The sequence below is a fragment of the Dromiciops gliroides genome, chromosome 2 (assembly GCF_019393635.1).
Source record: "Dromiciops gliroides isolate mDroGli1 chromosome 2, mDroGli1.pri, whole genome shotgun sequence".
In the NCBI taxonomy this organism is placed as follows: domain Eukaryota; kingdom Metazoa; phylum Chordata; class Mammalia; order Microbiotheria; family Microbiotheriidae; genus Dromiciops; species Dromiciops gliroides.
Genome location: NC_057862.1, coordinates 480,748,685 through 480,764,531, shown reverse-complemented (window position 1 = coordinate 480,764,531; position 15,847 = coordinate 480,748,685).

Genomic DNA, 15,847 nt, shown 5'->3' with positions numbered 1-15,847 from the left:
ATATTATTTTGAAACATTTTGTTACTTGTTGATATAGTGAATATAAATATAAGCATATTTTTAAAAGATTAAATAGAAAAAAAGTCAGAAGATTTAAACCACTGTAATAACAGAATGTGAACAATAAAACAGAAAAAAGGATATGCCTTAAAGACATCATAGTTGTACAGATTGCTGAAAGAACTCGATTTAATGGACTTGTGCCAAAACAAACAAACAAACAAAAAACACAATTGATTGAATTTAAAAGCATGTATTAGGAAGTTTTATGTGGCAAACAATTTACTAAAAGCTGAGGATATAAATAGAAAAAGTGAGTCCATCCCTTCTTTTCTCATGGATCTGACTCTGTAACTGGGGAAGACACAAAAAGAAAATTCATCTGCAGTGTGTATGGAAAAGAGAAGAATTTTTAGTGGTAAATCAATATGTGAGATGAAGGTGGCAGAAGGCATTAAAAGCAGACCTGTTAGGAAGTATTGGTGGTCCTCCACTAGGAATACAGTAGATGATTTTCTTTTCAAATTAACATCAACAATTAAAAAATGCTGCTTCTGGTCAGCCCAACGTGATATGAATGTGCTAAAGTCAGGCAAAATGGAAAAGATGCCCACTGTACACATAATGGCAGACATTCACTATCACTAATCTAGTATAGATTAGTTCTTGATTGAAAAATTTTCCCCCAAATGTAGATGTAAAGGTACATGAAAAGATCTTTCTAAAGAGCACACGGAATTTATGAATAAATTCTGAAAGGTGGAACGTTTTAAATGCACATAAAAGTATATTACATTATCACGATTCAAAAACATGGTAATCAACAAGGAAAATATCAACAAAAGCCACATGTCAAAGGAAAAAAAATTAAAAGTTCATAATAAAGTCATATTAAACAAAAGCAAACAAAAGAAAAATACTTTTGATTCAGTTAATGGATATATTAGAAAACACTAACAAATTATATTAAATATAATGGCAAAGAGTAAGGAAAAATATTGAATGCATATCCTTTAACTACAGATCTATTATTTTGTACATTGTTACATGTTCCTATATAACTAATAGCAACATTCATTAATGGATGTTATCAAAAAATGGTAAAGTAGAATACAGTAGGGGCAGTTGACATTTAAAAAATATATTTATCTATCAATCTATCTATAAAAATATAGGAAAACATAAAGTAATTTACTGTGAAGAAAGGAGCATAAAAATAGGACTACACACATGCATTGACTCCATTAAATTGTGAACTAGAAGGCAGTGTCTTTTTTCCCCTTTTTTTCGTATTGACACAGCTGAACCTGGCATACAGTAGGAGATTAATTAATCTTCATTGATTAATGTACCAACAGTGAATTAGAGTCCTAGCTTTCCTACATGCTCTCCAACATCCAATATTTTCCATTTTTGTTATATTTGCCATTCTGATAGGTGTGAGGTGATACCTCAGAGTTGTTTTAATTTAAATTTCTATTATCAATAGTGATTTAGAGTATTTTTTCATATGATTATATATAGCCTTGATGTCTCTTACTGTAAAATGCCTGTTCGTATCTTTTGACCATTTATCAGTTGGGGAATGACTTGCATTTTTATAAATTTGACTCAGTTCTCTACATATTTGACAAATGAGGCCTTTATCAGAGATATTTATTTCAAAAATTCTTTCCCAGTTTTCTATTTCCCTTGTAATCTTGATTACATTAATTTTGCTTGAACAAAAGTGTTTTAATTTTATATAATCAAAATTATCTATTTTACATTTTATTTTACTCTCTATTTCTTTGTTGGTCCTAAATTCTTCCCATGACCATAAATCTGACTGATAAATAATTCCATACTCTCTTAATTTGATTATGGTATCATCTTTTATGTGTAAATCATGTACCTATTTTGACCTTATTTTAGATTATGGTGTGAGATGTTGGTCTATACCAAGTTTCTGTCATACTGTTTTCCTGTTTTCCCAGCAGTTTTTTTTTTCAAATAATGAATATTTGTTTCAAAAACATGTATCTTTGGGTTAATCATGTACAAGATTGCTATGGCAATTTACTACAGTGCAATTTCTATGTATTCTATTACATTAATTTGCCTCTAGAATTCATAGCCAATACCAGGTTGTTTTGATAATTATCACTTTATAATACAGTTTGAGATCTGGTACTGCTAGATAAAGACAGAGAGACAGAGGCAGACAGAGACAGAGAGACAGAGAAAGACTGATAAATGTATAAATACAGTAAAATGGAGAAATGGAGGGAAATGCAAAGTTAGTAATTATAATTCTGACAGCAAATCCTATGAGCTAACCCATAGCATGGAAACAGGATCATATACTTGGGACAGAAACACACTCAGAGTCAATTGAAATGAATAGCTAAAGCAGTCTATTATGCTTCAGATAAAGTGAAGAGGGCAGGGGCATTCATGGTCTCAGATAAAACAAAAACAAATCAGAACTAATTGAAAGATATTATTAGGGAAGCCACTTTTTAAAGATGCCATAGAAAATTAAGTATGCTTCTCTGATAAAGGTTTTATTTCTCAAATATATAGAGAACTGAGTCAAATTTATAAAAAACAAGATTCATGCCCTAATTGAAAATTTGTCAAAAGATATAAACGGCAGTTTTCGGTAGAAGAAATCAAAGCTATCTGCAGTTTATGAAAAAAATACTCTAAAGCACTCTTGATTACAGCAAGTCAAATTATAAATAACTCTGATGTACCACCTCACATCAATCAGAAATAACAAGTATTGGAAGGCATGAGGGAAAATAGGTACATTAATGAATTGGTTGTGGGGTAGTGAACTAGTCAAACAACTCTGAAGAGTAATCTGGAAATATGCCCAAAGGACTATAAAACTGTCTACCTTTTGATTCATCTATAATACTAGTAGGTATGTACATGTAAGAAATGAAAGGAAAAGGACCTTTGTGTATAAAAATATTTTTAGCAGCTGTTTCTGTCTTGTCAAAATCAAGAGGATACTTATCAGTTCAGGAATAGCTGAACAAGAAGGGGCATATAATTATGATAGAGTACTATTGTGCTATAAGGAAGGATGTGGGGTTCAAAAAATAAATAAACCTGGAAAGGCCTATACGAATTAATGCAAAGGGAAGTGAGAACTAATAGATCAGTGTGAACAACAAAAGCAATGTTGGATAATCAACTTTGAAAGACTTAGTCACTCTGATCAATACAGTGATCTGTGTGGGATAGGATGTGGTGGACTTGAGTCAGTTAAGACTCTGAGACTGGGGTCTGGAAAGTACCCAGCCCCCAGTCCCTGTTATTGTTAGACCATTCTGTCCATATTCCATCCCATTGCTAAAACACACCTCTTCCCACCACCCCCCTCCCCCTTGGTCTGTGGCCAAGCAGGAGAGTTGTCTCCTGTTAGCGCAGACCCACCCTGATACTACTTCTCCCTTCTTGCATTCCCAACTCGTAGCTCCTGGTAAAAGTTCCAGGTACCATCTCTCCCTTCTTCCCTCTTACCCCCTCCTTACATGGGTGGAGTGGTTTCACCATTTCACCCTCCCCTTCCCCCAGCTTTCAGACCTAGCTGAGCATGCCTTCTTGCCCTGAACACGAGCTAATCACACAAATTTGGGTGAGACAGAATTGGATGTTAGATTATGAGCTCACCCTGTGCATGAGGGGACTGCCCCCTTAAACCTCCATTAAAACCCAAATCATGAGAACATCAGGACACTTCTCATTTCTTGCATGGAGTTGCTCATTCTCATGAGAATGAAATAAATCTGTCTCTGCTTGACTTAGTGGTCTCCTCGAATTATTTGGGTAAACTGAGGCAATTGTCCCATACATGATCTAAGACACTTGCAAAGGACTCGTAATGAACATATGCTATTCACTGCCAGAGAGAGAACTGATGAGCTCTGAGTACAAATTGAAAGATAATTTGTTCACTTTTTTCTTTTTCTTTCTTTTTTATGCTATGGTTAATATAGAAATATATTTTAGATAATTTCATATGTATAAATTGTATTGTTTGTCTTCTCAGTTGGTGAGAGAGGTGTGGGAAGGAGGGAGAGAAAACAGAATTCAAAATTTAAAAAGAAAATAATGTTTAAAAATAAATAATAAGCCTCAGCCACTTGACACTTACTAGCTGTGTGACCCTGGGCAAGTCACTTAAACCTCATTGCTCTGCCAAAATTTTTTTTTAATATAAATAAATAATAAATGTATCTTAAAAAACAAATTCACCTTCAGATCCTTTGCCCTTTGCCATGTCTGAATGATAATAGAGTGTGTAAACTCCAGGTCTTCTGTTTCCTCATCTTATGACTTTAAGACTTTCCCTACTCTAAAACTGAGAGGTCCTTAAGGATGATCCTCTTTCTCCAAGCAGCCTTCCCTACTTTCTTTTAAAGGTCAGAAAGGTCATATCTCTCAAGAACTTAATTTTCTTTCTTTCTTTTTTTTTTGGTGGGGCAATGAGGGTTAAGTGATTTGTCCAGCATCACACAGCTAGTAAATGTCAATTACCTGAGGCCTGATTTGAACTCAGGTCCTCCTGAATCCAGAGCTGGTGCTTTATCCACTGTACCACCTAGCTGCTCCTCAAGTTTGGAAGAGAACTCAGCAGGCATCTAATCCAACTACTTCCTTTTATATATGAAGAGGACAAGGGAAGAATCATGAAGTGACTTGACCAAATTAACATGTGTCAGGTAGAATTTTTTTTTTGTGGGTTAATGAAGGTTAAGTGACTTGCCCAGGGTCACAGTCACACAGCTAGTAAGTGTCAAGTGTCTGAGGTCAGATTTGAACTCAGATCCTCCTTAATCCAGGGTCAGTGTTTTATTCACTATACCACCTACCTGCCCCTAGCATTTACTCTTCAGGCAAACCCCAATACAGGTTTCCTCTAAGAAATTCCTCTTTTCTAATGGAAGATTCTGAGATCTTATAGCCTATATGTTCCTTCCCCTATCCAGAAGATTGCAATTCAAGAACATTATACTTGAGGTTATCTATTGGACCTTGTGGGCAAGGTTCTGTCTGCTCCAAGCATATGCTTCTGCAGAAAATCTTGACCTGCTCATCACTGTCTTTGTGCTGGCTATTCTCAGCTGCACATGTCTGTGACGTGCTCAGGAATGGAAGACAAGACAGGAGACAGTCAGAAACTTCAGGGCTAAGCACTTGCTTCTCAGGCTCCTACTGAGCAAGTATGTATAATTTATTTTGCATTTTTATTGAAAGTCAACCATTGGTGACTTCTGAAAGGATGATAGGAGAGGGAATGCCTTGATGTTAAGGGGGAAATATATAAGAGAAAAAAAATGAAAAGGTGAAGAAAAAAAGACAAGTCTATGAAGTCAATTTTACTGGTCTTTGGAGAAAGTATCTCTCCAAACAGAAGTCCACCTTCTAAAGAATCCTAGACAAGTATTGCACTGTGGGGATGATCTTGGTCACTAATATACAAACCTTATGATTGGCTTAGGCTTCTACACCAACCACTTACCTTTAGTGTAATCCTTGTCATTGAAAATAAATAGGGGTTTTTGTTTCTTTGTTTTGTCTATTTAATAAGATTATAATGGAGATATCCATAGAGGGCTTAGCTTATCGTATTGCTCTAGCAACTCCCCTGAATCCCTCCCCCCATCCCAACCCTTAAAGTATTTTATTAGGGCACTTTCCCTTCTGACTTTGGTAACAAGCACATGACAAATTTGTCCAAGAAGTCAGATAGGAGATCTCATGGGAATTGACCCTAAACACCAACCTTCTAATTAAAGAGGTATGTTTTAAAGGTAAAGGAATCTAATCTTCTAGAAAAGAATGGAAGTTACTTTGCTAATACTAACTTTACAGGTTTCCTTAAGAGTAGTGTTCCTTAACCAGAGAGAGAGAGAAAGAGAGAGAAAGAAAGAGAGAGAGAGAGAGAGAGAGAGAGAGAGAGAGAGAGAGAGAGAGAGAGAGAGTGTGTGTGTGTGTGTGTGTGAGATGGATACCTTTGGCAGTCTGGTGAAGTCTATGCCTCTATGCAATGTGGGCTGCAATTAAGGGTCGAATTGATCATGTGTCATCCCAAAAGAATTATAAGACTCAGTGACTCGGTTTTCCAAGTTTTATTGCAATACTGAGAGTGAACACAGGGAGAGCACCATAATAGTGGAAAGGTATCTCTCAAATAGTGAAAGAAAAGACAGTTATATTTATAGTATGGATAAATTGATTATCAGTCTCATTAAAATAGTCTCCACTTTAGGGAGATACAGGGGTGGGGCTTATCCTAATTTGGAGTTCCTGGGGTCTTAAGCCAACCCCCAAGGCAGTTACCTTTTTCAGCGGAAGTGTGTTTTGGGGTTTACATGTCATAAGGTGAATCTGGGGACAAATTTGGCCTTTTCTGTTCATGTCTCTTTCTGATTCCCATGCTTAGTTTCAAAATATCTTCATTTATCATTTATTCCTAGTTTGAGTTTCTATAGCCTGTCATTTTTATCATTGTTATATGACCTGCCCCTTTATGTCCCCGTTATGTGTAGTGATTACTGTGGGTATGCAAGAAGCAAGGCCCTGACTTATATTAATGAAGAAGTTATCCATTAACTGGGGTCTGAATCCCTCTTAGAGTTCATATCTGAATTAGAGCTTAGGTCTTAAGTTTTTCTGTTAACCCCTTTTTTGCCTCCCACATCGTATGGATCCCTTTCAGGAATAATATATTGTTGTTTGGTTTTTAATTTTTTCTTTCTAAATGTATTTTATTTTAGTTTCCCTAATTATATGTGAAAAATAAGTTTAACACTTTTTTCAAAACTTTGAGAAGGCAAGGTATTCAATATAAGTTATACATGGGTAGTCATGCAAAAAATGTCCATATTTAGTCATGTTGTGAAAGAAAACAGACAAAACAACTTAATAAAAATGAAGTTAAAAAAATATGCTTCAATCTGTATTAAGACACCATCAGTACTCTCTCTCTGGGTATGGAGAGCATTTTTTTATCACAGGTCCTTCAAAGTTATCACAGATCATTGTATTGCTGAGAACAGCCAAGTCATTCATAGCTGATCATCTTACAATATTTCTGTTACTTTGTACACAGTACATGTCATTCTGCATCAGCTCATGTAAGTTTTTTTTAGGATTTTCTGAGAGCGTCCTGGCCATCATTTCTCACAGCACAATAGTATTCCAACACAATCACACACTGCAATTTGTCTGGTGTGATAAAAAAATGGGATTTGGCAGGTGCCCAGAGGTTGCACCTGAGAATTGATTGAATTGGGTGAGAACCTACTTAAGGGTGATTGGATGGAGAACACCCCTGGCTGGCCCTGAATGACATGTTGTTCTCAGAGGCTATGGACTACTGATGACAGCAAGAGACCACTTTCAACCAATCAACTTGAAGGAACTCCCCTTTTGGGGAGGGAGACAGGAACTAGGAAGCAGAAGTTAGCTCACTGGAACTTTCTCTTTTCAGAGAGGAACTGGTTTGGTAGCAGCAGAGATGGAGAAGAAAAGGAGCCCCCCCCCCCCCGCCCCGCTTTCTTGTCCCGTATGGTAGGAGACTTCACAAGGGTTGCTAGGAAGGGAAGGTTTTTTTTTTTTTTCTCTCTGGCTATACCGCATAGATCTAAACTAGGATTTTCCATGCTATAAGGAATCTGTTCTCAATCTCTCTCCACTAATTTCTAATACACTTTAATAAATACATAAAAGCCTAAACTCAATTGATGGGCATCCCTTCAATTTCTAATTCTTTGCACCAGAAATGAATTACTAAAATATTTGTGTACATATAGGTCCTTTTCCTTTTTGTCTTTTGCACATAGACCTAGTAGTGGTATTGCTAGTTCAAAAATGTAAGCATGAGGGGCAGCTAGGTGGTGCAGTGAATAAAGCACTGGCCCTGGATTCAGGAGGACCAGAGTTCAAATCCGGCCTCAGACATTTAACAATTACTAGCCGTGTGACTCTGGGCAAGTCACTTAACCATCATTGCCCTGCCATAAAAAAAACAACAAACAAAAACAAACAAACAAACAAAAAAACAAAAAAAAGCTGTAGGCATGGTTTCATAGCCCTTTGGGTATAGTTCCAAATTGCTCCATAGAATGGTTGAATCAGTTTATAACTCCACCAATAGTGCATCAATGTCTCATTTCCCCTAAATCCTCTACAATATTTGTCATTTTCATCTTCTGTCCTATTCAGTATAAGAGTTATTTGCTAATACTTCAGAATTGTTTTGACTTGCATTTCTCCAATCAAAAGTGATTTAGATCATTTTTTTCATATGGCTATATATAGTTTTGATTATTTCATTGGAAAACTATTCACATCTTTTGATCATTTATCAACTGGGAAATAGTTATTATTTATATAAATTTGAGTCAGTTTTCTATATGTTTGAGAAATGAGGTGCTTATAAGATACACCTGCTTCATTTTTTGGCTGGAGCTTCCCCCAATATGTCCTCCTGTCTATCACCCCCTTCTCTTATTCCCTTCACTGCCTACTTTTCTGTAGTGGAAGACATATATCTATACTGAATTAAATGCAAATGTTATTGCTTCTTGGTGCCAATTCTGATGGGAGGAAGTTTCACTGACTCCCTTACATTTCTCCCATCTTCCTCTCCATTCAAAAAGGTTTTACTTGCCTCATTTATGTGAGATAATTTACCCCCATTCTATCTCCCCCTTTCCTTTCTCCCAGTGCATTCCTCTCTCACCTTCTCACCCCTTAATTTTATTTTTTTAAGATATCATCTCTTTGGGGGAAGCTAGGAGTCACAGTGGATAAAGTACCAGCCCTGGATTCAGGAGGACCTGAGTTCAAATCTGGCCTCAGAAACTTGACCCATACTAGCTGTGTGATCCTGGGCAAGTCACTTAACCCTCATCGCCCCGCCCCATCCAATATATATATATATATATAAAATTTCTTCATATTCAACTCACATTTCCATGTCCTCTGTCTATATAAACTCCTTTTAATTGTCCTAATAATGAGTAAATTCAAATGAGTTACAAGGATCAACTTCTTTTGTGGAAATGTAAAATGTTTAACCTTATCAAATCCCTTATGATTTCCCTTTTACTTTTTTATACTTCTCCTGAATCTTGTATTTGAAAGTCAAATTTTCTATTCACCTATGTTCTTTTCATCAGGAATGCTTGAAGATCCTCTATTTAATTGAATAACTATTTTTTCCCGTGAAGTATTATACATTCTTTTACTGGGTAGGTATTTTTGTTTGTAATTCTACTTCCATTGTGCTGTGGAATATCATATTCCAAGCCCTTTGATCCTGTAATATAGAATCTGTTAAATTTTTTGTTACCCTGACTGTGGCTCCATGATGCTTGAAATGTTTCTTTCTGACTAGCTGTAATATTCTCTCCTTGACCAGAGAGCTTCAAAATTTGCTTAAACTATTCCTAGAAACTCTTTCAGGAGATAAATGGTGGATTCCTTCGATTTCTATTTTACCCACTGAATCTAGAATATAGGAATATTTTTCTTGAAAGTTTCTTGAAAATTTTTTGAATGAAGTCTAGGCTCTCTTTTGATCATGTCTTTCAGGTAGTCCAGTAACTTTAAAATTAGGTCTTGTGGCTCTATTTTCCAGGTCAATTGTTTTTCCAATGACATGTGTCACATATTCTATTTTTTCAATCCTTTGGTTTTGTTGTATTTTTTAAAATTTCTCTTAAAGTCATTATCTTCCATGCTCAATTCTAATTTTTTAAGGAATTAATGTTTGTAGTGAGCTATTGTGCCTCCTTTGCAATTTGGCATTCCATTTCAAGGCATCTTTCTCCTCATTGGCCATTTTTACCTATTTTGCCATTTGGCCTAGTCTGATCTTTAAGGTATGATTTTTTTCCAGGATTGTTTTATGTTTCCTTTACCAAGTTGTTGACTCATTTTTCATGATTTTCTTGCTTCACTCTCATTTCTTTTCCCAAGTGTCCCTTTATCTCTCAACTTAATTTTCATGGCCTGAGACAAATTCATATTTTTCTTGGAGGGTTTGGATATGGTAGTTTTAACTGTCTGTGTGTGTGTGTGTGTGTGTGTGTGTGTGTGTGTTTTGTGGGTCAATGAAGGTTACCTATCGTAATAGGTTTTTTGCACCTCTTCATATGATGTAATTAACCCCATTCCACCACCCCTTTCCTCTTCTCCCCATATACTCCTTTTTTATCCCTTAATTTTCTTTATATCATCACATTAAAGACAATTTATATTTATACCTTCTATGTATACACATTCTTTTTGCCCAAATAGAGATACAATTCTCAAGTTATACGTATTATCGTACCATGTAGGGATGTAGACAGTTTAACCTTATTGAGTAACTTTTTCTCCTTGTTTACCTATTTATACTTCTCTTGAGTCTTATATGTTAAGATAAAATTTTCTATTCGGTTCTGGTATTTTCATCAGGTAACCTTGAAAGTCCCCTATTTCATTGAATGTTCATCTTTTCCCTTGAAAGAGAATGATTAGTTTTGCTGGGTACTTGATTCTTGGCTGCAATCCAAGATCTATTGCCTTCTGGAAAATTTTATTCCAAGCCTTGCAATCATTTAATGTTGAAGTTGTAACAAGCATTTATTTTATTTTTTCCAGTTACATGTAAGGGTAGTTTTCAACATTTTCTTTTTTTAAAATATTTAATCCTTTTCTTTTCTTTTCTTTCTTTTTTTTGTTGAGGCAATTGTGGTTAAGTTACTTGCCCAGGGTGACACACCTAGTAAGTGTTAAGTGTCTGAGGCTGGATTTGAACTCAGGTCCTCCTGACTCCAGGGCTGGCGCTGTATCACTTTGCCACCTAGCTGCCCCTCAACCTTCATTTTCATAAGATTTAGAGTTCCAAATTTTTCTCCCTCCTTCCCTTTCCTCCCCCCTCCACAAGACAGCAACCAATCTGGTATAGGTTATATATTTTCAATCCACAAGTGCTCTTTTTATTACATCTTTCTATGGCAGTGTATAGTATGCTTCGTCATTAGTCCCTTGGGATTGTCTTGGATTATTATATTGCTGAGAGTAGTTAAGTCATTCACAATTGCTCATCAAACAATACTGCTGTCACTGTGCACAATGTCCTCCCAGTTCTGCTCATTTTATGATACCTCAGTTCATATGAGTCTTTCCAGGTTTTTCTCGTATCATCCTGTTTGTCATTGCCTATATATAGCACAATACTGTTCCACTACAAATATATACCACCACAGCTTCTTCAGTCATTCCTCAATTGATGGACATTCCTTTGATTCCCAAATCTTAGCAAACCACAAAGAGTTGCTATAAATATTTTTGTTTTGTTTTTGTTTTGTGGGGCAATGGGGGTTAAGTGACTTGCCCAGGGTCACACAGCTAGTAAGTGTCAAGTGTTTAAGGCCAGATTTGAACTCAGGTCCTCCTGAATTCAAGGCCGGTGCTTTATGCATTGTGCCACCTAGCTGCCCCTATAAATATTTTTTATACAATTTTTTCCCCCTTTTCTCTTTTTCACAATTACTATTATTAACTGTTTCCCTCCATACTATTCTCTTACCCATGCTATTTACTCTATTATCTATCTTATTTCACCCTATCCATATTCAAAAAAAATTTGCTTCTGTCTGTCCTCTCCCCCAATCTGGCCTCCCTTCATTTGCCCCTCTCTCTTTATTCCCTTTCCCTCTTGTTTTCCTACAGGGTTAAATAGATTACTCCACCCAATTGAGTGTGTATGTTATTCCCTCTTTGAGCCAATTCTAATGAGTATTAGGTTTATTTAATGTCCAAATTAAATAAATTACTCCACCCAATTGTGTGTGTGTGTGTGTGGGGGGGGGGGGTAATCCTACCTTGAGACAACTCTGATGAGATTAAGGTCTTTGAGCCTATTCTGATGAGTGTAAAGTTCATTTACTGCCCTGCTAGTCCATCATCTCTTCCCCCATTCCATAAGTCCTCTCCTGTTTCATTCACGTAGGATTTCACCCCATGCTATGTCTGCCCTTCCTCTTCCCCAGTACATTCCTCTCACCCCTCAGTTTTACTCTAAAGATGTCATCATGGGGCAGCTAGGTGGAGCAGTGGATAGAGCGCCGGCCCTGGAGTCAGGAGTACCTGAGTTCAAATCCAGCCTCAGACACTTAACACTTACTAGCTGTGTGACCCTGGGCAAGTCACATAACCCCAATTGCCTCACTAAAAAAAAAAAAAAGATGTCATCATGGGGCAGCTAGGTGACACAGTGGACAAAGCATCCACCCCAAAACCTGGCGTTGGCTTCCATTCCTGTCTCAGCACAGAAGCTCCCTCCTTCTGACCTTCCTAGCCATTCTTGGTTGGAAAATGATCTCAGGATATTCTTCTGTGGATTTTGCTGCTCCAGGAATTGTCTTATGTTGTTATTTGGATATGTTTTTGGAGCAATCATGTAGTGAGTTCAAGAGCTCACTTATAGCTTAATTTTTAAAGTTAAGGTGTGTTCCTGGGACACAAGGGTGACTGTTTCAAGCTTCTTGTCCTGGGTGATGGGGCTGTGTCACTTGCTTTCTACTCTGAGGCCTCTGTGGCTTGTGGATTCCTCACAGCCCTTGGCTTGCTCCAAGCACTGGGATGGCCCAGCCCAGTTGTGCCTGTCTAGGTGGTCCTCCAGCTGTCATCCTGCCCTCTCAGCTGGTGCTAGCAGATCTCACAGCTGGCCCACTGTGCCACAAGCTTGCTGAGCCAGCATCAAGAGGCTTCAGTAGCTCTGCTGTGGCAAAGAGCTTCTTGCTGACTTGCCCAGAACCACTCTGTGCTGTGCTGCTCTTTGCTGAGCTGCACTATGCTCATCTTTTGCTGAGTGAGAATGACCTTTCCTTAAGTCTGCTAAAATATCTCAAGTTGGAAGATTTTGTCTCTCTGTCTTTTTGTAGGGTTCTGTACTTTCAGAATCCGTTTAGAGGCTTGATTTAATGTTCTTTTTGAGAGAGCCGAAGGAGAGCTCAGGCAACTTGCTGGCTTCTCTCCACCATCTTAGCTATGCCTCTTTTTATGTTTGTTTTATTTTGAAAGTGATTTGGAAGGGTTTTGTGGAGAGCTTAGGCGAGTCACTTTTTTTCTGCCATCTTGGCTCTGTCTGTTGTTGTTGTTGTTATTGTTGTTGTTGTTGTTTTAATAATTAAATGAAGTCCTAAAATTTAGTTAAGTATTTAGTGAAAATAAATATATTTATTTTCTCTCATTCAAGTACATATGCTCCCTGAAATCTATCCATAGTTCTTGAGTCTCATATTAAAAATCCCTGATCAAATGGGAACTAAGGCAGAGAGTTCAGATTCCTGACCTTTTTAAAGAGAAAGGAGGAAGTTTTGAGCAATGTGATCACCTGTGCGGCTTTTGTAGTTGGAGAGCAATAAAGGATATCAGATCTATACTCTGTGTCTCTCTGTTACCATGAGTTACTTGATTTAGTAGGTCCTACTGCAAGGGCAAGTAGAGAAGTTGCAAAGTAGATTCACCTTTTGGAGTAAATCTATATCACAAAAGTCTTTGAGGAACAATGTAAAAAGGAGAGAGGAATTACCCCAGAGTGTCAGAATGTTGTCCTACTTGGAATACCAGATTTAGTTCACCTGTGAGGACAATTTAAGAGCTAATGTGTATATTGATTTTTTTTTATATCTGTAAATGAGCTCATGTAAGTCTTTTTTGTCTTACTATTTTTGAGTTGAAATTAAGACTGTCATTTACTTAATAGATATATGTTATCATGAGGGGACTTGCTTTCCAATATTCATAGAAACCTAGACATAAGCACAAATATTTTTTCAGAGTAAATCTTAGGCAGAAGCATGTAAGCCAAACAGAATATGGCCTATTGTGGTCTGACTTGCTCCTTACAATCCCCAAAATTATAAGGGGTATTATAATAGCTGACATGTATATAGCACTTTAAAATCTGTGCTTTATAGAATCATAGGTTTTGTATTATAAAAAATTGAAAAGGCATTCTCTATTATTCATTCTATATTATGTCATTGTTTACATCTTCTGTAGAGTTCTTTTTAAAATTTAACTTAGTTTTTATTTTCACCTAAAATTTATTAAATGAAAAAATATGACAAAATTGTAAATAATCAATGTTGGAATTGCTATGGCAAAATAAGATTACTATGCTGTTGGTGTAGCTGTGAATTAATTACCCCAACTGTTTTGGAAAACAATTTATAATTAGGGGAGAAACTTCACAAGACTCATAAACTTTGACCAACTACTAGCTAATATTGCAAGGATGCCAAACAAACAAATAAATGTTAGATAGATAGATAGATAGATAGATAGATAGATAGATAGATAGATAGATAGATAGATATGTAGATATGTAGATATATACATAGAGTATATATGTATGTGTGTATGTATATTAATGTCATTTTTTGTAATAATGAAATCATAGAACCAAAGGGATGTCCATCAATTAGGCAACAGATGAATACTTTTTTGTAGAGGAATATGATATTTTCAAATTCAATATAACATAATCAAATATAATTTGTTCAAAACTAGTATAAAAAATGAAAACATGAAAGTGGAGAATTCAGGGAAATGTGGGAAGATGTATATAAATTAATGAAGAGTGAGGTACCAAAAGAAAGCAATGCCAAACATTTTTTAAAGTGTAAGGTTATTTGTTGATTGAATCAATCCAGTCCACCTTAAAGTAATTTACAAATTATGATAGCCTTGATATTTTTATCAGGTAAGAATATCCATTCATCAGTCAAAAATATTAAATTAATAATGAATGTTCTAGCATGCAAACTGTTGGTGTTTCTATAAAATAGCAATGTAGTTCAGAACCCAGTATTTAAGAACCAGTCAACTTAGAGGAGAGAGAAGGTCAAGGTAAGGCCCTGAGAGGAAATTGCATCATTAGAGGAGTTATGCCTTTTGACCAGATAATGACTTTCTGAACTGAGAAAGGTCTGAAGATTTGGCCTTTCTATTGCCTGGACTCTATGAACTCTCCACTGATATATTTCCCCAAAAAATTATCGGTTGATATCAATTAATCAATCAAATTAAAATTACTTTTAGAAGTGGATTTTCCTATGATGAGATTTTAAGCACATTTGATGCAAGCATCTCCCCAGATTGGGGAACTACTTTAATACTTTCACATAGAGTCCAAGCAATAGTGGTCTCAAGCAGATTGCACATGTAGCAAAGGGGCATAGCTCACAGCTCCTGGAGATCTTGTTTTCCTCAATATTTTTCCTTTAAACATGGTACAGCTTTCTGCTGAGATTCCTGAACTTTTTCTTATTCTGTATAGTTTGTCCTTGGCTCTCTATTCTATGTAGTTTGTTCTTAACTCCCTGTACTAGTAATGGAGGTCCCTAAGATGTGGTTAGGACATTGATAGAGGCATCCATATATAACTAGAGAACATTAGAAATTTTATATCACAGACTCCTTCCTTTATTACCCCCTTCAATTTTTGAAATGTGCCCTTCCTAAATCAAAAGCATTAATAAAACCAGGCCCAATTTTCTTCTTTTTTTGAGTTTTTTCTTTCTCTTTTAATTTCCTCCTAAATTTTTTATCACCTGTTTCAGTAATTATTTCCTGGGGCAGCTAGATGGTGCAGTGGATAGAGTACCACCCCTGGAGTCAGGAGGACCTGAGTTCAAATCCAGCCTCAGACACTTAATACTTACTGGCTGTGTGACCCTGGGCAAGTCACTTAACCCCAATTGCCTCACCAAAAAAAATTATTTCCTTCATTTTAATGAGATTTAAGGCCAGAATAAATATTACTTTTTCTCTTACTTTTTGA